General features: G+C 40.4%; 1 protein-coding gene across 1 annotated transcript in view; it reads right to left on the bottom strand.

The window, feature by feature from the left end:
- Trappc3l (trafficking protein particle complex subunit 3L) overlaps positions 1-26,715 on the bottom strand; it is a 53,378-nt gene that overhangs the window by 14,739 nt on the left and 11,924 nt on the right. The window lies entirely within an intron of this gene.

The following is a 26,715-nucleotide window of genomic DNA, read 5'->3' as shown; positions in this document are numbered from 1 at the left end:
CCATGGCAAATGCCGGTCATCTGTCTTGGCTATAAAGCAATGGTTCTCAACCTTCCTAATACTGTGACCCTTTAATACAGTCCATTGTGTTGTGCTGACCCCCAACCATAAAATAATTTTTTGTTGCTACTTCATAACTGTAATGTTGCTACAGTTGTGAATTGTAATGTAAATAGCCAATATTCAGGCTATCTGATATGTGACCTCCAAAGGGGTCATAATCCACAGTTGAGAACCACTATTCTAAATGTTTCTGATTTGGTTGTGAGTGCTTCAAAGTAGGATGGACCTTTTTCCATAACAGGAAATTAGTTATCTGGAGGTATCAGAAGGGCCCCCTTAATGTGTGCTTTCCTTTAGACTTAGAACTGACATTAACAGAAGACATCTCAGGCCCCACCCAAGCCCTGGCTTACTGCCTCTTCCAGCTTCCAGCCAGATCAACAAATCAACAGTTGCTTTCTTTTACATAAAGGATAGTGAGCTCTGAGAAAGGCCATGATGCCTCTCCAAACAAGGGACCGATATAAGAAGGAAAATTCAAAGATTTTCATTTTGTCTATTTTAATTATCCCATGAGAAACTAACCACAAACATATAATGTTCTTTCACTCCTGTGCATTCCTAGCTATTATTTGTTCAGACTCAATAATCCCAATAGTTTTAGGATGCATTGAGCTTATTAATTTTCAATAGAAATGAGAAAAAGTATTTAGCAAAATTACAAAATAAGCCTTGATAGATAAATAACTAAAAAATTCTATGTATTTTATATAATTGTGCATATGTTCTCAAACTGTTTTTAATGTAAATGTTATTTTCTTCTTTTACCTATAAAACACCATTGAATGTGTATACATCTAGCAGGAAATTGATAAAGCTAGTCACACTATTTGTGTCACTGTAGTTCAAAGCCCAATGTCCAGTGGTTTACCATAACAACTGACTAAGACTCTAGGACTCCCCAGATGGCAGAAAACTCATACTTTTCCTCCCATAGTTCATTTCAGGTATTTCAACTACTCTCATTAACTTTTTGCCTTTGTTACAAATACCTGAGACAAGTCGACTTTCAAAAGGAGAAGGTTTGCCTCGGCTCACAATTTTGGGAGTTAGTGTTCATGACAGACTTGTCCCACTAAAGCGTGACGGGGCAGCACATCACGTGAACCTCATGGCATAATAAAGCCACTTCAAGAAGCAATAGAGGCTGTGGCTGTCTATACCCATTCAAGGCATGCCCTAAATAACCTTAAATCCTCCCACTATGTCCTACCTCTTCCTAGCATCACCTCAGAACAGTGAAAAAAACTGGAGCTCAAACCTTAATTGGGCCTTTGAAGAACATGCCAGATGCAGACCATAGAACAGTACTATGATCATACTTAGAATGTGGTGTTTCTGAATTCTCTAAGACATATTCCTTAATTTTGTAAACATTCCTCTTTGTCTTCTGTTGTACAAGCAAGAGGTTGTTTAGGTTTTTTTTATGCATAGGACTAGGATCTGTCTCTTTAATTATCCCAAAGTTATTAAGAAAAAGAATTAAACTATCAGCATGTTGGGCAGGATCCATCAGCATGTTGGGCAGGATCCAAAGGTGTCAGTGTGTCAATGTGTCTCAGTATTGCCTGTACCTTGCAATAACCTGAGGCTTTGACAATCTTAGTGTCAGGCCTACTCCACATATCCTGATCTATTTTTCTTATTGGAATGTGGACCTTGGGATTTTGAAAACCACCCATATGATTGTTTCTAGGGAAGCCATGGAAATGGTAGACCATGAAGCTGTGATATTTGCAATACTATCGGGTTTTCAAAGAGTGACACTTCACCAGACCTTGTGTCTCCAGGCCCTAATTAGAACTATTTGCCAGTGTTCATTGGTGCAATATTAAATTGCCAACATGATACCTTTAAATGAATAGGTAGGAAAAACAGTATCTGTGTTTGTTTATTTGTGCTGTATAGCCCAGGTTGACCTAACTCACTATGTCACCTTGTAACCAAAGCTGGCCTTGAACTCCTGATCTTCTCAGTTCTGAAAATGAAGATCTGCATCACCACACCTTGTTTTGTTTGTTTGCTTTGTTTCTTGGAGGAACATAGTTCTAGCCAAGTCAATTCTGAATCAGTTTTGGTGCATATACAAAATCTAATATCAGGGTGTTAGGCAGGGATCTTCAGTGAAACAGAATCCGTAGCGTCTGTACACATACATACCAATATATGAGAAGGTGTTTGCTGTGGCTATTAGCTTACACAATCATGGAGGCTGGATAGTCTCACTACAGTCCATTCACAAGCAAGAGGATTAGGGAAGTGGGTAATATGGTTCAATTCAGTTCATGTCCAAAAGTTCAAGAACTAGAGAAGCTAATGTAGTGACTCACTCAGATGCCAAAGGATAGAGCAACTAGAGTTCTGATGCTGAAGAACAGGAGACAGATGTGCTAACTCTTCAGAAAGAGTGGGAAGAATGGGGAGTGGGTAATGAGGAAGAGAAGGAGGAGGAAAGAGAGATCATAGGCTAATTAAGGGAGAGATAGAGAGAAAATGCAAATCCATCCCTCATCTGTCATTCTTGTATTCCCCAAGCCATAAGCTTATTGGATGGTTTACACTCATATTAGGTGAGAGTGAACTTTCCCATCCAGTCAACTAATTAAAGTACTAGTCACACCCAGAAACACCCTCATAGACAAACTCCCAAATAAGGATTTACCAAATAAGTATTAATCTAATCAAGTTGTCATCAAAAATTAACCATCACACATGGCAAATGAAATAGAATTAATAACTGCAGATGAAAGATGGAACTACCTGATCCCCCTAGGCTTAAGGTGAGCAGCAGCAGCAACAACAACAAAAATACAATAGAACACGAAACTGGGTCAATACGAAGTTTTAGAGCTAGTTCTTTGATGTTTTGCAATATCCCATGTTCTGCTAAAGTTGCCTACCAAGTAAGAAGTTCAAGTTAGAAAAGTGTAGACACAGAAACAGAGGGAGAAGAGAATGTGGGGTAGGTGAGGGCAAGGGAGAAGAAACCTTACAGCTCCCAGTGATTGTTCTACTCACTGAATGTCGGCTGGCAAGCCTGTGAGTGAAGAGACCTTTTGGAAAGTGTGGTCCTAACATAGCAGGCATAGAATGAAAAAGAATCAGGAGGCTTTGAAAGGTCCTAGATATGCAACCCTCACCTAAACGGTATAAGCACTCCTACACATTTGAGCTAACCCCTATGAGGCTGTGTCCTGATCACATTTCTCATCTAGGAACACCATGAGCTTCAGTAAATACTTGTGTCAAGTCACTCAATTAGATGGCAACCTGAAATAATGAGCTAAAAAAAAAAAAAAACACAAAACAAAAACAAAGCCACAAACATTTTATTTAAAAAAATTAGAAGCAAAATGTGGTTCTCTGTATAATTATACAAAGATAACCCCCTCCCCATTTTCTTTCCCAGTGACATTTTCTTCCTTAGGTTCCAAGTAGCATAGTAACTCACATGTCCTGAGTTAATAAGCGTGAATTAGTGCCTCTCCAAAATATTTCCACCACAGCTTGAAATGTGTTTTCAAACTATTTTTGGTTAAATTATATCTGAAAAGAACATAGTGCTGTAGGCTAAATTCCAGTTAAAGTAAACATAATATTGGAGGATTAACATATCAAACTACTACTTGTCATTAATTCCTGGGTCAAAATGAGAGTGGGGGAGGTTACAGGGTAGGTTGGTTTTGAGTAAGATGGGTTGGCCTGCAAGTCTTGCTTCACAATGCTCTGTCTCAGATCATGAGCATCAGCTTCGAGGGAGCTTGTTAGAAGAGCCGGACTCCATACTCCCTGGATCAAGTCTGCTCTGAAAACACATAGGTGACTCTATGCAAGCTGAGAGGTTTCTCAAACTTGGCTCATGTTGAAATCGCCTTGCTTAGTAAAATGTAACTCATTGGGTTCCTTTATGAGAGTGTCCGAGTTAATAGGTCTAGGGAAATTTCTGGCTAGTTCTCTGGTAATGCTGATGTCACATTTTGAGAACTCTGAAGCGTGGAGCCAGCTACTCTGGGAAAGGAGAGTAGGTAGAATCAATAATTCTGATTCTGTCCCAGACTTACTCAGTCAGACATCTTTGTTATAGCAACCTATCCAAGAATTTGGGGGCCTTTTTATTGGTTCAGAGATATTCTTGATGCTTTAGCAGGGTTTTAAAGGCTCTCTCACATAAGTTTCTTGCAACATTTGTCAGTATTCTTCGTTGCCATTCTCAATGGTGTCTCTTTCCATTTTCTCCAAAGATTGTTATCTGAGTACATGAAAGCTATTATTTGATTCCATTTTATGCCCCCTTATTGATTTTTTTTTTATTTCTTGTAGAGCCTTTCAGAACTAGAAAATGAAACTTTTACAACTCCTAATGACATAATGGATGTAGACAATAAACATTAAATTCTAAACTGTTAGGTGAAAACAAGAGAGTCAAATCCTGTGCAAATTGAAGCCAATTATCTACATTAACATCCTCAAAAACAGCAAGCAGACATTTCATATCTTGTGGCTCAAGATAAGAGTAAGCAGACAACAGCACCACTTAAGAAGTATTTTTGTTTTTACTAAAAACAAATGAAAACCAAAGATAATTAAGCAGTTAGAGAAAACTACTAGTTTACAGGAAATGTTAACAGAATAAGGCAAAGTAGTTAATATCAGAAAAAACGCAACCAGGCAAATTCCAATTTAGATTATTCTACTTTGCACTTGGTTCTGGCATGTCTTCCACAGACCCCTATGGGTGCTGATGGAAAGAGGTGGAGCCTGTAGGAGATATTTCCTACTGATGACTGGGAGACTGCCCTGGAAAGAGATAGTAGCACTCTACACCCACAATATTACTGTTTCTTTGTCTATGTTCTCAAAGGAGGTCTTTCAAATTTAACATCTAATAATGTTTTTAAATATGCTTTCAAATAGGCAAAAGTTTCTGTTACAAGATCTGCTCTTTCATTCTGGAGAATCATTTTTTTTTTAATCTCAGGAAAATTGACTTGCTACGTCTCTCTTTAGGCTCTTTCTTTGTATTGTTCTCAAGAACTGCATTTTTGATTCAGAACCAAACTATGGCTACATTCCTGTTGGTATTTCATTAAATAAAATTTAAATACTTAGCTAATGTTGTAGTATTGTTTCTTTTTCCACCTAAATTCTACAAGCACACTGAGGAGGAAGAGTATTACTATTTCCATTTTTTAAAAATAAAATACATTAAAGTTAAAAAAGGTTACCATGGTTAATTAATTCACTGCCTTCTCATTTGTAATGTAGACATACTGAATTAGCTCTCAGTCTTCCACCTTAAACCATATGCAGTAACCCATGGATTTTTAGTGAACCAACTTTCTGATATGTTCCTGGAAATAAATGTCTGTCTTCAAGTGTTTTGGCCTCTGTTGGGAGCACTGGACCCTTCTGCAACCAGTGTCTGGAAATTTGGAACAGCTTTGCTCAGCAGTACTTCTCTGTGTTAATAAGGTCATGGTTTCTGTTTATTTATTCCTGGTACCTTAGTTTAAGATGACAACTGTTAAAATTTACATTGATAGGAAGTTCATGAAAGGGTTAGAATTTTCCTTAAACATCAGATTTTAAATACCTATCTTTATCTGTTTGACCAGGTAGCCCACTTTTTATAATTTCCTAAACCTGCAGCTATATCAATACAAGAAGAAATATTTCTAAGCTAGAATGTTATATAAATTGTAATGAAAACAGACTAAATAGGAGAAAATTCATTAATTCATCTAATTACATTTACGGGATCATTCCAAGGAAGAGGCTAAAATGAGAACCCTGTGCTAACAAATGACTATAAGGAAAAAACTTCAAAGTGTATTTGTCCTTAGTAGAGTAAATAATATAAGTCCTGGAAAACGGTGACAGCTTGCATTGTAAAAACATTGAGCCCTAGATGTCAACATCTAGGAAATGTGCTTCTTCAATAGTGACAAGAGCCAATGGTTTAAACAGGTCAGGGTTATTACTCCCAAGGGCTTTGCTGGAATCTGCATGGTGGAATTTGGAAGCATAAGGGACAGTGATCAGAGCTTTATAAAAATTTGCTTCCTGAAACAGTTGGTTGACTGAGTTTATTGACCCTGCACTTGGAGCAAAGCAGTTCTGTGTTTTTTGGTTTTTTTTTTTAAATCAGTTTCTGAATTAGTGTTTTTACAGTTTCCATGTCTTTGGAGCAAATGTGTAGAAAAAGTGGCTTTCTCTCTCTTCTTTCTCCCCTGAGTTCTGCCTGTCTCTCTAACCATGGGAGAATGAGCCTTATTTTAACTGAGCTCTTTAGCCTGTGTCACATCTTTGGAATGTTTTTTTTCTTGTTACTCCAGTGCACTTTATTATTTTATTTTATTTTATTTTATTTTATTTTATTTTATTTTATTTCATTTATTTTATTTTATGAGTTTAATGGGCATGACATGAGAGTTCTACCTCACTCCTACAGTGGACACACTTGCTCTAAAACCTTCCTTTCAACTCGAATGCTCGTTAGAAACATGAAGGGAACATTTAAAACATTCTATTACCTTTGTCATGTTAGAGACCATTACTTAACTGTTCAAAAGATTACCTCAAGCACTGGACTGTCTGTGATTGATGCTCAGGGGCTTGATGGAGCCCTGTAGCAGAGAACTGTTGCCTGGAGATTCCGGAGAGGTCAGGGGAAGTCTGGACCAAGTTTTCCTTTTGAAATGACCTATAAACCCAGACAATCAGGGATGGCCCAAAATTCAACTGGCCTTCCTGATGTCTCTGAGTCTTTATACTCAGAAAGCTCTGCACGGTTTTGTTTCCCAGAATATTTGCTCCATAGTTTCCATCCCTCAATAAAAAAATTTCATTATAACTAGCTCTACTGATGAGATGCTCCAAAAGCTATTCTCAATTCACAGGAATGGGTTTTTTTCAAAGGTTTTGGGGATAAGCCATATTCCTTAAATGTGTTACTCTGGCCTGTTATTGTTGTATTAAAGGATCTGCAAAACATCAGGAGCAGAAGGCCACTTTGACCTTCATGTTGTTTTGGGGATCCCCAAACAAGATGTTCTGTCTATGCCACAAGGAACAATTTCAATCTTGTTATATAAGATGGGAAGTGGAGGCTGAGAAAACTCTCTGCATACTTCATTAATGAAACTCTCTCATCTCCTAGCCTTACTGCCTAATTAATTTAGTTGCTCTTTGGCAACATATTATCCTTTTCTAATTAGTATGTGAGCATTCAATCCTTTGGTTCTCTGTTTCTTAATGAAGGCTCCCACGCATTGTAAGACTTACATTAAATAAATTCAGGTGCTTTTTGTAATTATTTCAATTATAACTTAGGCCAGTGTAATGCAAATGAACAGGAAACCTAAGGGCTTGGAGATGAATATTTGGCTTCCTTGCAGATTGTTGTCAATTTTTTTTTCATGAGTTTGATTGAGAGAAGTTTAGCGTCACCAAAAACAAACAAATGAACAAGCAAACAAACAAACCCAGGAGCTAGAGAGATGCTTGCCTTGAGTTGAGGAGGCACTTGTCGTGAGACATGAAGTCCTGAGTGAGCCCAGGAAGCCACATAAAAATGCCAGACCTAGCGCTGCACATATAACCACAGAGCTGAGACGTGGACACAGAAAGGTCACTGGGGCTTTCAGGCAAGCCAGTCTAGCCTACTTGGTAAGCTTCAGGCCAATGAGAGTCCCTCTCTGAAAAAAACAAGGCTGATGACTCTTTCTGTTCAGTCCCCCACCACCCCCCTCACCCCCCGCCATGAGGCAGGATTTCTCCGTGTGAATCTGCTTGTCCTGGAATTTACTTTGTAGACCAGGTTGGCCTTGAATGCGGAGATCTGCCTGCCTCCTAAGTGCTGGAATCAAAGGCATGTGCCATCAAGTCTAGTTTGGCTGACGACTCTTAAGGAATGAAAGAGATGTTGTCCTCTGGCTTCCATTAACATGCTCACAGGTTCACAAGCTCACATGCCCATGTGTATAAATACATGGCCATCTACATATTCACACAATATGCACACTAAACAAATGAATAAAGCTAAGAGGCTCCTATACAAAATGAGGGAGCCTAGTTTACGTACGTTGACATGAACTATTTAAATCTTAGCTGAATATTTGGTAAAAATGCCAAGGAGAGAAGACACCTAGAGGACACCTGACTTATGGCTACAAAAGCTGATCACAAATAGAAGGGGAGGACAGATATTCGTCAACAATGTGAAAGGAGGCAGGGGTTTTGTTTAGGGGCTTTCAGAATCCACTGACAATCAAACCTTAACAGATACTTCTCTGTGACTAAAGGAAAAATATTGTTGTCAAACATAATCACTATAGTTTAAGGATAATTTCCCTGAAGGCACTGTTTCTTTGTATTGGAACACTAACAAGAGCTCTTCATATGGTCTCTCACTTCTTCCCAAATTTGAGTTTCAAAATCCACATCACTCAGTGGCTGTGCACACATGCTTTCCACAAGAAACAATTTCCCACATTTCTCTTCTACCTATCCCTACAGAACAAAACAGATCAAGTGTGTGTTAGATCATATTACACAGTGTTTTCCTACTCAAAGGGAGAAAATTTTAAGTGGTTACATATTTTTTAAGTTTTTTTTCCTTTTTAATAACTTAACTATCATATTTCTAGTCTGAATAATAAAACGTCTTAAAATATTTTATGAGTTGGTTTGGCTGCTAATATTATCATTTTTTTAAATATTGAAAAATTTATGACTACAAAGAATTTTTCTTTCCTTTTAACTTATTTCTGCTCCTTTCGTCTCTGCCCAAAAATGTTTGGTAGGAAAATGGCCTGACATTCAGCTAACTCTGATGCCAACCTCCTCTGGAATGCTGTGCTGTGTTGGGCTGTGACTTCTGTGGAATTTAATTCCCATTTACCAAGGGCTCCCACTTATTTTAATATATGTTAGAAGAAGAAAAGAAGAGGAAACGAAAGCAGTTTATTATGCTTCTGGGTTAGGTTGTGAGTTAGGCTTTGCCGAATAGCAACAGCAAAAGAAGATATTAAGCTTAAGTGTAATCTGATTAGCATCCTGTTTTTCTAGTTCAGGAATTAGAGGAAGTAGCGAATCCAGTCCAGGGTTAGAATGGGCATGCAAGATGCTTTGGCCCTCATTCCTGCTTTGCTAGCACTGTGGACTGAGAAGTGCTCTCTGGTCTGGCCTTCATTTCCCACCCAATGTGTTGTGATCCTTCATTCTCCTGCCCAGACTCTCTATATTAACAAATGGACTTTCTGCTTGGCCTTCCCACCCAAGTCCTCAGCTCCATGCATGATCAAGACTGCCTGGGTCTTAAACTCAGAATTCTTGGCATTACTCCAGTGTCTCATTTTTGTACTCCAGTCTTTGGCTGCATGAGAAGCACATGAAACAGCATATGATTTCCAAAAACTATTCTTGTATAAGATAAGGACAAGGGATTCAAATTGTTTAAGATTTGGGGTGAACTCTGAAATAAGTGGTAGCCTCATGTACACCCTCTTTCCATCCTCCTCATTAACGGATTATCCTGGATAGAGCAATGACCCTCCAAGATGGCTAGGTCTGAGTATGCTATGTGGAATGTTTATAGCTTTGCTAGGCAGTAATGTGGGGAGTCAGAGTCCCTTCCAGAAGACAGGGGTGGTATTATCACTCGGAGAAGCTGACAGCTAGGCAGTGCTGTGCTCCCTGCTCTGATTAGGTAATAGCAGGAGGAATAGGTCACCTTTTTTTTTGAAAAATCACCAGCAAATACCAGTTCTGTACATCAGTGAGTTTAACAAACAGAAGAACAGAAACAAGTGGCACAGAAACAAATAGTGCTGCTGACAGTATCTTAAGTGACATCCTGGCCCAGTCCAAGCAGGACCCTGACTGGTAATCAGAAGGACTGCTATCAGGTAAACAGAAACCTAAATTCAGCATGCCTCCTGAGGCAGGCCATTACTTTCCTTATCCACCCCCAATGGTCAACTACCTTGAACAAAGGGCATCTGGTTCCCAATTAACCCAATCAGCCTGCAACAGATCAAAGTGCTCGTGCAAACTTCCAGGCTCTTCCAGCCTGGCCTGCAGCCCTCTTTTTGCTGCTACCTGTCCCCGTAAAGCTTTCAAAGCTTTTCCTGCAGGGTGCTGTCCTCTACTCTCCAGCAGTTTGTGGATAAACTTCTCTTTCTACCCATGAAGTTGTCTCGTTCAGTGGTTTCACTGTGCCTCTATTACAGGTTCCTGGTTCTCCTTTGCACCCTTCTGACTACATTTCTTAGCACGTCCCTTGAGTTATAAGAGAAGGTGTGTGTGCGTGCAATGTGCATACATGTGTGTCCATTTGAGTATACACAAAGGAGGCAGTTAGGAGGGAGTAGAAGGCCCCTATAAAATGGAATTAGAGATTTCTAACTTTATAAAAGAAAGACCATCCAGAGGTCAGCCACAGACTGCCCCTTGGCATACAGTGCAACGTAGTGCAAGTGCTGGGCATAAGGGAGCTTGAATTGTGAAATATGGCAGCATTCAGGGTAAATAATTAAAAACAAATCTTGGGGTAAATAATAAAAAAAGCTTAGAAAAAAGGGAGACAAATATAATCAGAAAGAAGGAGGAGGAGGAAAGAAGCGAGAGTAATAGAAACAGAAGGCTCAAAAGCTTTTTATTTTTATTTTTGGAAAAAGAAAATTTAAAAGAGAAAAATAAACCTCAGATATGCTGATCTCTCTGTCTCGAGAAATTTGATTCAAATTGATTTTATCTGGGCAGTTTTCCTAGTCACATGAAAAAAAAAAATAAGGTCCATTCAGGCAACATTATTTGAAGAAACACAGAATGCTCTCAGAAAGGACTGGAAACATTTAGGGAGGAAAAAAAAATAAACCAAAAAAAAAAAAAAAAAAAAAAAAAACAAACAGAAGAAAAGTCCCATAGAACGAGAAAACTAGGGTAAGTTTGCATGCTTGGTTCCTTTCTAAATCCAAAAGAAAACCCAGCCTGTCTCCTGCAGCACAGCCATCACTTTCCTTAGGAGGCTATCTGCCTCTCTGTTGCCAAAGTATCCCTTTGCACTTACCATTCTGAGAAATGTCTGCCTAGCTCACTAATGGTCTCAAATACTTACTTTCAACAAACAATGTGGTTTCACTTGGAAGGCTTTCTAGGGGAAGCTCTTTGTTTTTTGTTTTGTTTTTGTTTTTTAGATTTACTTACTTGATTATTATCTGCAAAACACTTAAGGAAGGCAGTTCTCTCCACTGCAATTCCCATGGTGAGTACCAATGGAGCCTGCTACACTAAGGTTCCCTGCAAAGTCTAAGCCTCTGGAATAAAGAAAGTAAACAGCAGGCTCTGAAATGAATAAAGTGGACAGAGGGTTTGGCGAAGGTAAGAGAAACATTTTACCAGTTTCCTAAGCAGGAATAACCAATGGCTTTGCTCCATTCTCTAAATCTCAGAATGTGTTTTTAATAACCCAGCACTATGTCTGAGGGGTCCCCATGGTGCCATGCTCTGCCTCCTGACCTTTACATTGTGGTCATAGTTAATGGGAACCTATGGGCCTTTGAGAGCCTGGCAGTCAGTCTTGTTTCTCTAGGAATCTGGAAATGACATAGCATAAAAACTATCCAGGAGGCCCATGATTGAGTGGGAAGATTAGAAATGTTCTTTCAGAACTGGAAACATGTCATACACAGAGAAAGTCTCAGAGGTGACTGAACGGGCAGAAGACAATAGGAAGAGAAAAGAGAGGTTCTTGCTGCAAGGTGAGGTGAATTCAAAACCTGGAACTCTTTAAAATTGTCCTCTAACCTCCACACAGGACACACAGACACACAGACACACACATAGGTAGAAAAATAGACAGACATGCACACACATAAACACACACACAGACACACACACACATAAACAGACAGACACACACACAGACACACACACACTTTTTAAACAATAGACAAAAGCCACAAGGCAGAATCCTGTGCTGCATCAGAAGCATAGAGAGAGAAAAACAAAGCAAGCAAACCAACCAAGAAAATATTAGCAGCTACCTGCAAGAAGAAACAAACAACTAGCAGACAAGTTACCAAAACAGAAAGAGACTGAAACAGGGAGCCACAAAGACCTGATGAGACTGATTGAGCAATTTTCCAATTGTGTTCTTCTTGGGGACTAAATGTTACATCTCAGAATACATTCAGTAAACCCTGTGATGAGCCCTAATGCTGCCAATTGGAGGAGTCTATCAACTTCCTTTTTGCTCCATGATAAGTTTTTTTTTTTCTTCTAAACCATATTCCTTTTATTTTTTTTTTATTTTTTTTATCAGTTACATTTTATTAACTCTGTATCCCAGCCATGTCCCGATCCCTCATTCCCTCCCAGTCCCTCCCTCCCTCCCTCATCTCCACCGTGCCCCTTTCCAAGTCCACTGATAGGGGGGACCTCCTCCCCATTCATCTGATCCTGTTTTATCAGGTATCTTCAGGACTGGCTGCAAAGCCCTCCTCTGTGGCCTAACAGGACTGCTCCTCCCTTCGGGGGTGGGGAGACCAAAGAGCCAGTCATTGAGTTCCTGTTAGAAATAGTCCCTGTTCCCCTCCCATGATAAGTTTTAGGATGTATTTCAAACATTTTTCACAATAACATGAACTATTATTAAGAATTGGGAATTACTTAATTATCTATTTAATGTTTACACTTTATAATTGTGGCTGACCTCAGAGTAGAGGAATGAATATTTCTCTTCTGAAACTCCCCAACAGTCAGATGGATAGGCAGTGGTAAAAACAAACGTTTTGATGAAATTATCAGGATGAATTCACTGTCTATTATTTAATGAGAATCAGATATTTTCCTCTCCTTGATTCTGCTGTTTTGGTGTTGTGGTTTGTTACTGTGAACTACCAGACATTTCTGGAATACTGGGTTTTCAATATAGCAAATATTTCTTGGATCACAAAGTTCTTCTACATGTGGTAGGAATTAAGGTAGAACAGGAAAGGGTGGGAATCTTCAAATATAGTTGAAATATAGCTCTTTCTCTGTTTCTAGAAAAAATAGAAAAAGATACCCTGAATGGATGTGTGATTTTTAGTTTTTTTCTGAGTTCACATTAACAGCATTTAATGAAGTTTATAATGTGTGGCATAGCAGACTAAATAATAGCAATGTTGGACAATCTTCTCCCTTTAAAAAGTTTACTCATATAAAAGAGAAGTAAAATTGCCTAGAAATGTCACCAATACAATACAATGATGTCCCAAATCAAACAAAGTTTACATGTACTATCATGATCAGATTCTGATCACCTTGATCAGAATCTCATGTTGATGCCCAGCCTCCTTGACTCAGGAGATCCTCCCACCTCAACCTGCCAAGTAGCCAGGACTCTGGGCATGACCACTGTGCCAACAGTTTCTATTCTCCTCAAGACATTTTTTTTTGCTCTAGTAAGATAGGGAAATGAAATCCATACAAAGAAAACCAATCAGCAAAAAATTTTGAAGATCAAATGCAAAATAGCTGTATTTCTCATCCTAGTTAAAACCTTAGACCCAGGAGAATTGGCCCGGCCCCTTACTGGCTATGGCACTGGGTGAGCCAGCTGGGACAGTGCTGGAGAGCTCACCTTAGTGGTATGGGCACAGGTGATCTGGCATGCTGAGCTCCGCTACCACCTAGGCCCAAAGCCAGGGCTTTGAGCTGGCCTACCCACCCCAGCATCTACCTCATCTATGAACTACTAAAGCATGTACAAGGGTCGTTCCTGCAGATTCAAAACTACAGGATCTCCATGACACAGGCCAGTAACAATATATCAGAGGAGAGCCCCAATGAGATTCCAGTATTGACAATGTATCAGAAGCCAGAGGCTCCAAACCAGATCAATGACTCATTGTAATAAACATTTGCAAGTAAAGATGTGTGGCCAAAGGGGTATACTGAGGAACACATCGTGACACACTACAGCTTCCACAATGAGATGGGTTTTTTGTTGTTTGTTTGTATATTGCTTTTTATTTTCTTTTGCGGGGAGGTTGTGTGTGTGAAGGGTAGATATGAAGGTACAGGGAGATGAGTGGGATTGGGTTGTATGATGTGAAAATAATTCACAAAGAATCACTAAAAAGTAAACAAACAAACAAACCTAAATATGTATTTATGTAGCTCTCTTTTTATAAAAGAGGTGTTTAAGGAATGAAATCGTAGGTTCCTTTTCCTTTCTATGATCAGTCTTTGCTTATTTATCTCAACACTGTAACTCCTGTCCCACAAACTGAATTTCACCCTTTGACCACTATGGAATCAACAGGTACTGCGGAAGGTGACTGTGGCCTAAAACTCATGCTGCTTTCACACAGTCATGAAGTCTAAGCCCAGAGCTCACGTGTGGACACTATCTGCCACTATGCCTTGCGTATCAGGTCTTTGGGCTTATAGAGAGATTTGATCAGCAATATTCTGGGGTTCTTGGCCATTTGAGCATGTCGGAGCACCTCTACCGGTTCTACCATGTAGTAGTACCTCTAACAGTAATAAAGTGGACACTAAAATTAATAGTCATGAGAGAGAGTGAATTAGAGACTTAGTTATTAGAAATCCATAGAAAGCAGAGGCAGTGGCTGTATTTGACAAATTCCATAATGTTCAATAAAAATTCCTTATTTCTGAATAAAAGTTTACTGATTTAGAATAGTACTACTCCTCAGTCTACTTGTTTTTATTGGCAGTCTCTTGGAAAAGGGGAAAAATGTGGCTTCCTTTGCTCCTCCCACTACCCAGCTTGAATTGCCCAGGCAGGAATGAACTAGTCAAGAGTGTGAACAAACAGGCAGGGTGAGGTCAAATATAAGGTCACAAAACTAAAAAGGTGCCATAGCAACGGTCATGGAAATATTAATGGTTCATGCTTTCTGCATTGGTTTTGAGACAAAAGCCACTCTCTAGTGCTCTGTGAACTCCATCTAAACCATGTAAACTTCCCTCTATTACAAGTAGAAATTGCAATAGAGACAGATGGGAAGACACTTACTCTGGTTCATCCTTTCTTTGTTTGCACCTACCTTAGTAACTGGCAGTACATGGGATGAACTTTTCTAATGTACCCTTTCTAATGTCGAAGCCTCAGACCACTTATACCAAATGGAGGATTCCTATAGGCCAGTTTTGCCTCCTAGTTCTCTGCCTACCTGTTGTGTAGCTGTTCTTCTGTATTTGAAACTTTTCCTCTTGGAGGAGGAAGGAGACTGACCAGGTTCATGCTGGAGTAGCTTTTCCATAATGCAGCTGCCTAAGTCACCTTTGCTCCTATGAGAACCCTCTTACCCACGGTCCTGTTAAGTAAATCCAATAAATCCCTTGGTTCACAAAGTTCCAATTGGATGATATCTAGAGTGGTCATATGTTCATTCACGTTTCCCCGGGAAAAGTCATGCATCATAACCACCATTGGTCTCAGCCTGGACACCCAGAAATTTTTTCTACTGCCCATGGTCTGAATTTTCTTCCCTTCAACCAGATTTGAGCTTCATGCTTTTTTTCCTTCAAATTGTGTCCCTGCTTTGTGTATTCTTTTGACCCCTATAGTCTATGTTATGTATGTGGCTGCCTTGGATGCTTATCCCTGTACATAGTTTACTTTTTTTTAATATTTAGCATTCCTTGTTGGAAATATTGGATAGTTTTGTGTCTTGTCTCTTAGAATTTTAACAAGGAATGCTGAGACTTTCCATTCTATGGCACTTTCACCAAAAATGCCTTATTTATGTCAGGCTTTGATGCTTCCGTTAAAGTGGCAAATAACTGCTTCTGAGTAAAGGCCTATTGTTGGGGGCTGTTCTGATGCTAGCCCTCAAGATCTGGCTAAACCTATTCTTTTTGTATAAACCTGCCTAAGTCATTATATCTGATTGGTTGATTAAATGGCCTATACCTGGACAGGGAAGAATGGAGAAGGCATGGCTAAGATTCTCAAACTTGGAGAGGACAGGGAATCACAGGAGACAGACAGACAGGAAGAGAGGGGAAAGGAGGATGCCATGATGGGTTAGTGTGGAGAAAAAACTATGTGGGCTGAGAGTAAGGACTCCAATAATGGCGAGAAAAGGCCGAGATGAAAAATACAAGCAAGTACCATGGGATTATGTATGAAAGGTAGACCAGATGAGGATGATTAAAGAGAATGGCATTTGATGGGGGCTGGGAGATGGATGGAGAGGTTATTGATACAGTATAGGAGGAATATCTGCCTGGCCCAAGGTAAATAAAGCAATTATAAAACCTAACAGGTGTCTGTGTCTTATTATTGGTGATAGCGTGTTAAATAATACCACCCTGGTAATCTTAGGGCTAATAATAAACATATAGCCCAACACTCTTTTTTTTTTTAATTTACTATAACCACCTCTATTTTACTCTATAATTTTTTTATTGCTGTCAGTAGAATTTGAACTTAGGGTCTCAGACATGCAAGTCAATGCTCTACTGCTGGGCTGTAGACCCAATTCTTTACACTTCTATTGGCTTGGCAGTCTATGGCCAGGGTGCTGATCCCCATTCTAAAGCAGCATGAGAATAAGAGACTGCAAAAGGTTTGGATTCTCTGCATAGATTTGGCCAGGGGAGTGTTGTACCCTCAGATCAGAAAAAGTGTTTTAAAATCTGACTTGTGTGACTTGCTACAACCCTTTCATATGGATTCAGCGGTAGTCTTAAACTTCTTTTTAAAAATAAAAACCATTTACATTCGGAAAAGTATGTTACACAGATTCTTCTCTGGGGTGTGTCGCCTGACTCTTTTGCCCGAGAGCAGAAGTTCTCAACCTGTGGGTCATAACTCCTTTTGGGTCAAAATATCTTTTCAGGGGGGTCGCCTAAGACCATTGGAAAGTACAGATATTTACACTACAATGTATAGCAGCGGCAAAATTACAGTTACCAACTAGCAGCAAAAATAATTTTATGGTTGGGGGTTCACCACACATGAGGAACTGTCTTAAAGGCTTGCAGCAGTAGGAAGGTTGAGAACCACTAGAGCAGAGGCCTACCACATTCACTGTGTAGATTTCTTCCTTTGCCAGGCATCCCTACTTACATTGCTTTCCATGATCACTTCTTTTAACTTATTTCATTGATTTTATACCACTCTCCAAAAAATTCTTTTGCTTGTATTTTTAATTAAGGTAAATTTCAAGTTAGGCTATAAAAGAAAATTATTATTATTTTTTCCTTTCTGGCATTTTTAACAAGTACAGTATACTAGGCTTAATATTTTAAGCCTGAGATCGAAGTTCCAAGTCAAACCAATCATTGTGCACTATATTTTTTCCACGACTCCTAGCAGTGGGAGATGGAGCCTGAAGTGGCCACCTCCCATAGCCAGGCAGGGCTCTCAGTGGGGGGAGAGGAACACCAAACTACCCACAACATCTTCGACCTAAAATTTGTCCTGGGCACAAGATTTGCAGGGATAACGATGGAACAGAGATTGAGGGAATGGCCAACCAATGACTGGCCCAACTTGAGACCCACCCCATGGGAGAGAGCCAACCCTTGACACTATTAATGATACTCTGCTATGCTTGCAGACAGGAGCCTAGCATAACTGTCCTCTGAAAAGACTCATCTAGCAGCTGATAGAAAAAGATGCAGAGACCTACAGCTAAACTATAGGCGGAGCTCAGGGAGTCTTGTGGATGAGTGGGAGGAAGGATTGAGGGAGCTGGAGAGGTTGAGGATACCACAAGAAAACCTATAGAGTAAACTAACCTGGGCTCCTGGGTGTTCCCAGAGACTGAACCACTCATCAAGGAGCATACATGGGCTAGACCTACACCCCTTACACCTATGTAGCAGATGTGCAGTGTAGTCATCATGTGAGTCCCCTAACGATTGGAGTAGGGGCTGTCTCTGATTCTGTTGCCTGCCTTTGGATCCCTTTCCCCTTGCTGAGCTGCCTGGCCTGACCTCAGTGGGAGAGGGTGTGCTTAGTCCTGATAAAACTTGATGTGCCAGGGTGGATTGGTACCTCAGAGGACAGGAGGGGGCATAAGGGAAAAGGTGTGAGAGTAGGGCTGGGAGAAAAGAAAGGAGGGTGGCTTTGATCAGGATGGAAAGTGAATAAATAAATCAATCACCTTTCTTTCAAAAACTCCAGTTAATTTCTAATTAGCTTCTTGTAGTAATTAAAATGTCTTCCTATAAATGTGTTTGATAACCAAGTATATATTGTGTGACTAAGGAAGTGTTTGCAGTCATTAGAGCAGAGACAATTATGGCTGTATTTCCTACTTTCTCTTACAGTAAACTGGGAGATATATGATCTATAAGCAACAGATGAATTCCCTAATGCTGCTTTACCACAACTAAGGTCAGCTCTGGCCATTCTCTTGCACCTTACACATTTTTATTTTCAGTCTCAAAACAATTAAAATAGGAAAAACTTTCCAACCTATATTTTAAAAAAGCAAGTATTTGTAAAAGCAAAACCCCAGAACAAACAAACAAACAAAAATGGCAGTAGAATGAAACCAAATGAGTCAAGTTCTAAGGGGGCTTCTCTTACGTTTGTCTGATAGTATATGTCTTGGTTACACTCCCAATCCATTTGGTTCATGATCCTTGCTCTTTCATAACAACTATACACGGTCTTGTAAGGAATACATAAATAATAGGTGAGAGTTATTTTGAACTTTCATGATGAAGATCTGTTTGTTATTGGGGTTTTTCAATGCCATGTTATGATGTGACTGACACCTGTTGGAATGACAACTGTTCTGGGGTATCTGGAGAAGACTGCCTCCAGGGTTTCCATGGATACCAAGGCTACTCACATCACTTTACAAAATAGCAAATAATGTATGCACCTATGTACAACCTCCTAGATAATTTAAAATCATCTCTCGATCAGTTCTAATGCCTAATGCATTGTAAGTGCTACATATGTATCTGTAACCCTGTGCTGTTTGGGAAATAGTGATGAGGAGGGATAGGTACATCTCGAGTGCAGACATGATTTGTTTTCCAAGGTTTTTGATCAATTGCTTGTTAAACCTACAGATGTGGCAGCCATGGTGTCCTAATGAGGTTTCTAATGCTGTTATGAAACAACACAGCCAAAAGCAACGTGTAAAGGGAAGGGTTTATTTGGCTTACACTTCCATACCACAACCTCCCGTCAAAGGAAGTCAGGGAAGGAACATGGATATAGTAACTGAGCAAAGACTAAGGAGGAACATGGCCTACTGGCTTGTTTCTCATGGGTTGCTCAGCCTGCTTTGTTCATATACCTGCCCAACGATAGCACAGCCTGCTGTGGGCTGGGCCCTTCTACATAAATTGTTAATCAAGAAAATGCCCCTCAAGACTTACCTATAGCCAATATCATGGAGGCATTTTCCATGATAGATTTTCCCCAGATAACTCTAGCTCAGCCATTCTCAAGTTTCCTAATGCTGTGACCGTTTGATACAGTTTCTCATGTTGTGGTGACCCCAACCATAAACTTATTTCTGCTACTACTTCATTGCTGTAATTTTGCTACTGTGTGAATCTCAATGTAAATATCAGATATGTAGACGGTCTTAGGTGACCCATATGGAAGGGTCTTTTGACCCTCCCAAAGGGGTCACGACCCACAGATTGAGAACTGCTGCTTTAGTTTGTGTCAAGCTAACAACAAAAGCCAAGGACATATGGCTATAAAAGCCTGATTGCATCTTGGTTAATATTTGTAGCTATACTTGGATGCAATTACAACAACTAAAGGTGTAGATAATAAAGTCACATTTAAAAACTATATCTGTTTTAACGTTGCAGAAAATTCACCTTAGAGTTATTAGCCTATCATCTCCTTAAAAAAGTGTAAGATGGAAGATCTGGAGAGGACAGGGTCTCCACAAGGAGAGCAACAGAACAAGAAAATTTGAACACAGGGAACTTCCCAGAGACTCATACTCCAACCAAGGACTATTCATGGAGATAACCCAGAACCCCTGCACAGATGTAGCCCAGGGCAGTTCAGAGTCCAATTGGGTTACATAGTAATGGGAAGAGGGACTGCCTCTGACATAATCTGATTGGCCTGCTCTTTGATCACCTCCCCCTGGGAGGGGAGCAGCCTTACCAGGCCATAGTAGAGGACAATGCAGCCACTTTTGATGTGAACTGATAGACTAAGATCAGAAAGGAGAGGAGAACCTCCCCTATCAGTGGACTTGGGGAGTGACATGCAAGCAGAGGGAGGAGGGAGGGTGGGATTGGGAAGGGAGGAGGGAGGAGCTTATGGGGGGATGCAGAATGAATAAAGTGTAATTGATGAAAAATTTTAAAAAAATCTCAAAAATAAATAAATAATTAAATATATAAACGAAAAAAAAAGTGTAAGATGTGTTGTTATTCTCCTCTCACGGGAGCTTTTTCTTCAGGCCACTAGGTGGCAAAGTTTGAGATCTTACACACATTGAAAGATGTCTAGCAATGTAATGACCTTCCTTCTGGAAAGTATAAAGTTAAGAGAAACAGAATACTGTTCACTCTGGAAGCTGCGTAGCCCTTGTCTCTCAAAGGCAGTGCATTGCAGTGTGGACATCAAATTCAGGAGACCTGCTTTCATCCTAACTCTCAGAGGCATCACTTTCCTGTCAGGACCTTCATTTCCCTGTCCAGTAAATTTGCTTGAAAAGTGAGTATCCTGTCTCATATTCTGAACTCAGAACAGCTCCTTTGGGTTCCAGGAAGACCAAGGGATACGGATGTTTGGTACTTTTAGAAGGAGGGCAGACGGCTCCTCAGTGCTTGGTCTGAGAGATCAGCTAAGCCAAACACAACCACTGCTCCCTTTGCCCCACTCTGCTACGCTCTCAGGACATTAAGCTATGACTAAACTCATCAGAATGTGTCCTAGTTCTCTAAAACTGACTCGGCCACATTTACCGCCTGCTTCCTCTGAAGACTTTACATGGTTAATGAGATAATGCTGCCAAAGGCCAGGTCTTTTAATGAAAGCTACTAATTATAAGGACAGCATCAGTGGGTGTGCACACAGCTGAAGCCTGACCTTGCATCTGTGTCAAAATGCTCCTGAAGCGAGTGACATCATCACCATAGGTAAGGGCATTTTTTTTTTTTTTGAAAAGTAAAAATGACTGAGAGGTGAAAACCAGACCTTAGAATGAAGAGGTATCCAGGAGACTGCTGCTCTGTTTGTGAGAATGGGAAAATGTTCTTTTTATTGCTAAGAAAATGTTGTACAGCCATGGAAATGCAACTTCACTGAGGATGGAAGATGGAAGATGAGAATTTACAGGTGACAGGATGGCTGACAAGACATGAAACATTTGGAGAAGAGAATGATGGAAAGCAGAGATCTTACACATTTTAAATCTTAACTCTGACAGTCTTGTGTCTAACCTGTCAAGTATTATGCAGCTCTAACCTGCAGAAGCGGCTTCATCACTGTTCACTCATTCAAGACATAATATGCTCTCTTAGTGGGGGGATGGTGTGTGGACCTTTTTTCTCTCTGGCTGAGATATTATTTTTATCTGTTTTTGTTTGCATTCATTTTCTTTTTTTCTCCTTTCCTTTTTTCTTCTTTCCTTCCTTCCCTTACTCCTTTTTTTCTTCCCTTCCCTGTCTTCCCTCTCTTCTTTGTCTTTCCTCTCTTCCTTCATCACCCTCTATATACTATTTTCCACTAGATTCCTTTTCCATTTGGTACATAGAGACTGCTCTTGTATAATTTCTACAGAGAAAACTTCACCACCAGGTGCAAACACACCATAGATCTTCATGAAAGGAGTCGAGGTATTATTTCAAAACAAAGTGGGGTTTTTTTGTTGTTGTTGTTTTGTTTTATTTTGTTTTTTAAGACAAGTTTTCTCTGTGTGGCCTTGGCTGTCCTGGATTCACTTTGTAGACCAGGCTGGCCTGGAACTCAAAGAGATCTGCCTGCCTCTCCGTAAACAAGGAAATCAAGAAATTTGCAGGCAAATGATGGAACTAGAAAAGATCATCCTGAGTGAGGTATCCCAGAAGCATAAAGACACACATGGCATATAGTCACTCATAAGTGGATATTAGACATATAATATAGGATAAACATACTAAAATCTATAGTCCTAAAGAATCTAAACAACAAGGAGGACCCTAGGGAAGATACTTAATCCTCATTAAGAAGGGCAAACAGGATAGGTACTAGAAGTAGAAGACGAGGCCCAGGACAGGAGCTATCCAAAGTGGGTCTCTGAAAGACTCTACCCATCAGGGTATCAAAGCAGAGGCTGAGACTCATAGCCAAACTTTGGGCAGAATACAGGAAATCTTATGGAAGAAGGGGGAGATAGAAAGATGTGGAGAGGACAGGAGCTCCAGAGGGAGAGCAACAGAGTCAATCGGGGGGGAGAGGAGGGGGCTCTAGAGACTGATACTCCAACCAAGGACCATGGAGAAGAATTAGACCCTCTGCTCAGATGAAGCCCATAGACTGCTCAGTCTCCAAGTGGGTTTCCTAGTAAGGGGAACAGGAGCTGTCTCTGACATGAACTCAGTGGCTGCCTCTTTGATCACATCTCTGAGGGGTGCAGCCTTGCCAGGCCACAAAGGAAGATGATGCAGCCAGCCTTGATGAGACCTGATAAGCTAGGGTCAAATAGAAGGGAAGGAGGTCCTCTCCTATCAGGGGACTAGGGGAAGGGCATATGGAGAGAGGAGGAAGGGTGGGCTGGACTGGGAGGAGACAAGGGAGGATACAAAGTGAATAACTTGTAATAAATAATAAAATAACAAATTAATATTTTTTAAGAAGAAAGAAAGGGGCTGAGGGAGCCCATAACAGTCTGACAAGCATGCCCATGCCCCTCCCCGTTAGAGAAAAGCTCTCTTCCAAAGGCCCTAAACAAAAGCTTGCTTTCATTTCTTCTCCCTTCTTCCTTCTCATCTTTTCTTTGCTTTCACTTTTCCAACTAATATTTCATTTTACCAAGTCCCAAGTTCTAGCTTAGGACCCTTAAAATGAACTACTAAACATGCACCATAGTCCTTACTGGAACTGCTATTTTGGGGGTTGGTTGTATAATCTTCCTGTAGCCAACAGCACACAGACAACATTCTCCAGATGAGCTCAGGTAACAAGAACGTTACCTGACATGTGAGACTTTCATCATTGTAGCCAAGAATAACTTTCCTAAATTATTTGTTAAAGATTCTTTGGAGAATAATTTTGATTAGAAAAAAAGTTAATTCTTTCTGTTTTGTTTTATTTTGCGTTGACACAGTGTCTCATTCTGTAGACTGTTTCAATTTCTGTGTAGCTTAGGTTGGTCTTGAACTCATGATCCTCCTGCCTCAAACTCCCAAATGCTGGAACTACAGTTTATGCCATCACACCTAGCTAAAAGTTCTTACATGGATTCCTGGATTCCTTTTCTACTAGAGAAGCTGTCTTAGTTAGGGTTTCAACTGTTATGACAAAACATCATGACTAAAAAGCAAGTTGGGGAGAAAAGGCTTTATTTGGCTTAGATTTCCATATTGCTGTTCATCACTGAAGGAAGTCAGGACTGGAACTCAAGCAGGGCAGGAACCTGGAGGCAGGAGCTGATGCAGAGGCAATGAAGGAGTGCTGCCTACTGGCTTGCTCCCCATGGCTTGCTCAGACTGCTTTCTTATAGAACTCAAGACCACCAGCCCAGGGCTGGCACCACCCACAATGGGCTGATTGTCCCCCATCAATCACTAATTACACAAATGCCTTCCAGACTGATCTTATGGAGATATTTTCTCAATTAAGCTTCCCTCCTTCCAGATAACTCGAATTTGTGTGTCAAGTTGACAAAAGGCTAGCCAACACCAAAGCCTAGTTTCCTTGTTTTTCTGACTTAGATGAATCAGAGGGATTGCCACTGTAGATCCACAGAGCTAAAAATAACTAACACCCAGAGAAAACTGAAAGGGCCCCTGTGCTACTGCGCTGCTCACTCTGGAGATGACTTGGACCAACAGCCAGTATCCCCCCAGTATACTGAGCACAGATCAGATGAGCTCCAATCTTTTAGTGCATGACAGAAGATAACCTCCAGTTCTCAATAACAGGTTTCACAAACCTCCATTCCCAACCAGTTGTCTGATTAATTAAAATAACCTGCTAATCATGTTCCTGTGAAACATAACTATGTTACAGTATTTAAATAGAAAATATGTAGATCATATAAACAGAACCAGAGGAATAAATTCAAAGGTCTACTGACCTATGAACATGTTTTTAGAAGGGAGTCCAAATCAGCTCTTAAAATTATTTCCGTTTTCAGATGTCAACCCTAACAAACAAGCTTAAATGCAAGAGCTTTTATTTCCCATATTATATGACTGTGCAAAGTTATCAGCCAGTGTTCTGTCTTAATACTCCGGAAGCTTGGTTTTTCTTACGTATATTTTAAATTTAGATTTATATGCATTTAAAGACTCTGGGATGAATTCCAGTAAAGCCCAAGGGAAGTCATTCCCAAAGCAATCTCAGAATCATCATTATTGGAATACAATGATTCACAAATCAAAAGGCTGGGGGAGGTACCAGTGGGAACTCGATAAGCAGAGCCCTATATGCTAATACATTTCTATTACAATGTTTACATTAAAATGACAAGTATTTTTATAGAATCCCTCTCCTAACTGGCTTAGTAAAAAAGCTGTTTCATTTTAAAACTTCAGCTTTCAAGTCGTGGGGAGACAGTTCAGTTGGTGAAGTGTCTGCCATGTAAGGGTAAGGACCTGTTTGATGCCCGGTAGCCACATAAAGAGCCAGGTATGGCCGCATGTGAAAAAGGCAGATGTAATCGCACGTGTTATAATCCCAGATGCTGTGGAGGATGAGACAGGGCCTCTCTGGCCAGGCAGCCTAGGTGAATGGGGGACTCCATGATAATGAGACCTCATCTCAAAATGTAAGGTAGGCGGTGCCTCAGGTCTGACATCTGGGGTTGACCTCTGGGCTCCATGCATGTGCACCTACACTTACATGTTTTCCCATACATGAACATTCACGCAACACTGCTGCTGCAGAATCTTGCTTATCCCACAAATACATACAGAAAGGAGCTTCTTTGCTTTGCTTTGCTTTTTAAAAATAAATGTTTAATGGAATGTTATATTCCCTGTGTTGATGTTGGAAGACAGCTGGATTCCAATCTCAGTCTTATGAGTCACTAACCATAAAATAATAACAGTAATAATACAGTAGAAACAACTTCTGTTTGGATTATGGTTTTGAAAGCTTATTTCTTCATGTATATTACTCATCTCTATCATATTCTTTCTGGAACTTGGTTTTCTTATTGGGGAAAAGAATGGCAATAATCAACGCCTGTTCTGCCTTCTCAGAGCGACGTTCTGAGACTGAAGGACCAAAGCCCGTGCCTGCGTTCAGAATCACAGAGCAAGTGCTGTGTGGTTGGGGTCAAGGCTGTTCGTGTGAAGAGTCCATTTCACCATGTGTGTACTTATCAGAGCTCAGAAGAGAAAAGAAGACGAAACCAGCTTAGTAGGTCTGTTGTGTGAACCGAATTCCACCAAGGCCTCCTACGCATCTTCTGCCCTCAAGTACTAACTAGGTCACAGAATAGCAATGCTAGCCTGAGATGAAAGGACTCTGGCTAAAGATGTGTTATTCTAAGAATGATGAGCTAGTCTTGGATGATTCCTGGCTGTCTTCTGTATGTCAGGGCTGTGTAGGACTAGCTAGCACATGCATCACATATCAAGGAAAACACAGAAAGCTTTTCTTTTCTCCTGGGAAAATATTGCTCCAGAAAATAATCTCTGATGCTGGTAAACTAGTCCCTTCCACATGATTACATTTGGTTCTGGTGTGGGTTGCTCAGTCTATTCTATTTATCCTCACAACGCACTTGCAAGGTATTTGTCTTGCAGGAACAAGTTAAGAAAACACAAGCAATGAACAAAACGGTCAGGCTGAATGAAGAATAGCCTGCAAAAACTTCCATAGCAACTAGGAACTAACAAAATTTGAAAAAGAAAAAGCCACAAAACCTCCACTTCCTTATTTCTTCAGACACAGAGACCTATAGACCTAACTGTGGTTTTTCTTTTTTTTTTTGAGGGGGGGCAACTTTTGGGTGGTTTAGAACCCCTCTCCCCTCTAGATTTGGTAGGTCTTCTCTGATTGTTCTCTCTTTCTCTTTTTAACCTTATTTTCAGACCTACATATGCCTATCTGGGGCCTAATTTGTTCCCTAAAATTCAGGTCATTTGAAACTTCACTCATTTGAAACCTGGCTCACTCAGACCTGCAGGAGGAAGCAGAGAGGAAGACTTCAGACCCCAGTTCCAGGGCTGGAAACCTGGCCTGCTCTTTTCAGGAAGAAGCTTGAAGACCTCGGGATCCAAGCCCGTGTTGTGTTTTGTTGTTGTTGTTGTTTTTATTTTTTGTTTTTTTCACAGCTTCCCGACTACACGTTGGCTGCGTAAAGGACCGCATCTCAGCAGCTGCCTCCAGCCTCCAAGACGACCTACCAGCCACCAATACCTGCCAGAGATGTTTTCCCATTGGAGACTTCTTGCTGTAGATGATTGACACCTGCAGGCCATCTAAGAACTTTCCAACGGTAGCCCTGCTGGCAATCTGAACATGAGTCCTCA

Source organism: Meriones unguiculatus, chromosome 20 (assembly GCF_030254825.1).
Source record: "Meriones unguiculatus strain TT.TT164.6M chromosome 20, Bangor_MerUng_6.1, whole genome shotgun sequence".
Lineage (NCBI taxonomy): Eukaryota > Metazoa > Chordata > Mammalia > Rodentia > Muridae > Meriones > Meriones unguiculatus.
This window is presented reverse-complemented; position numbering and strand designations above follow the sequence as displayed.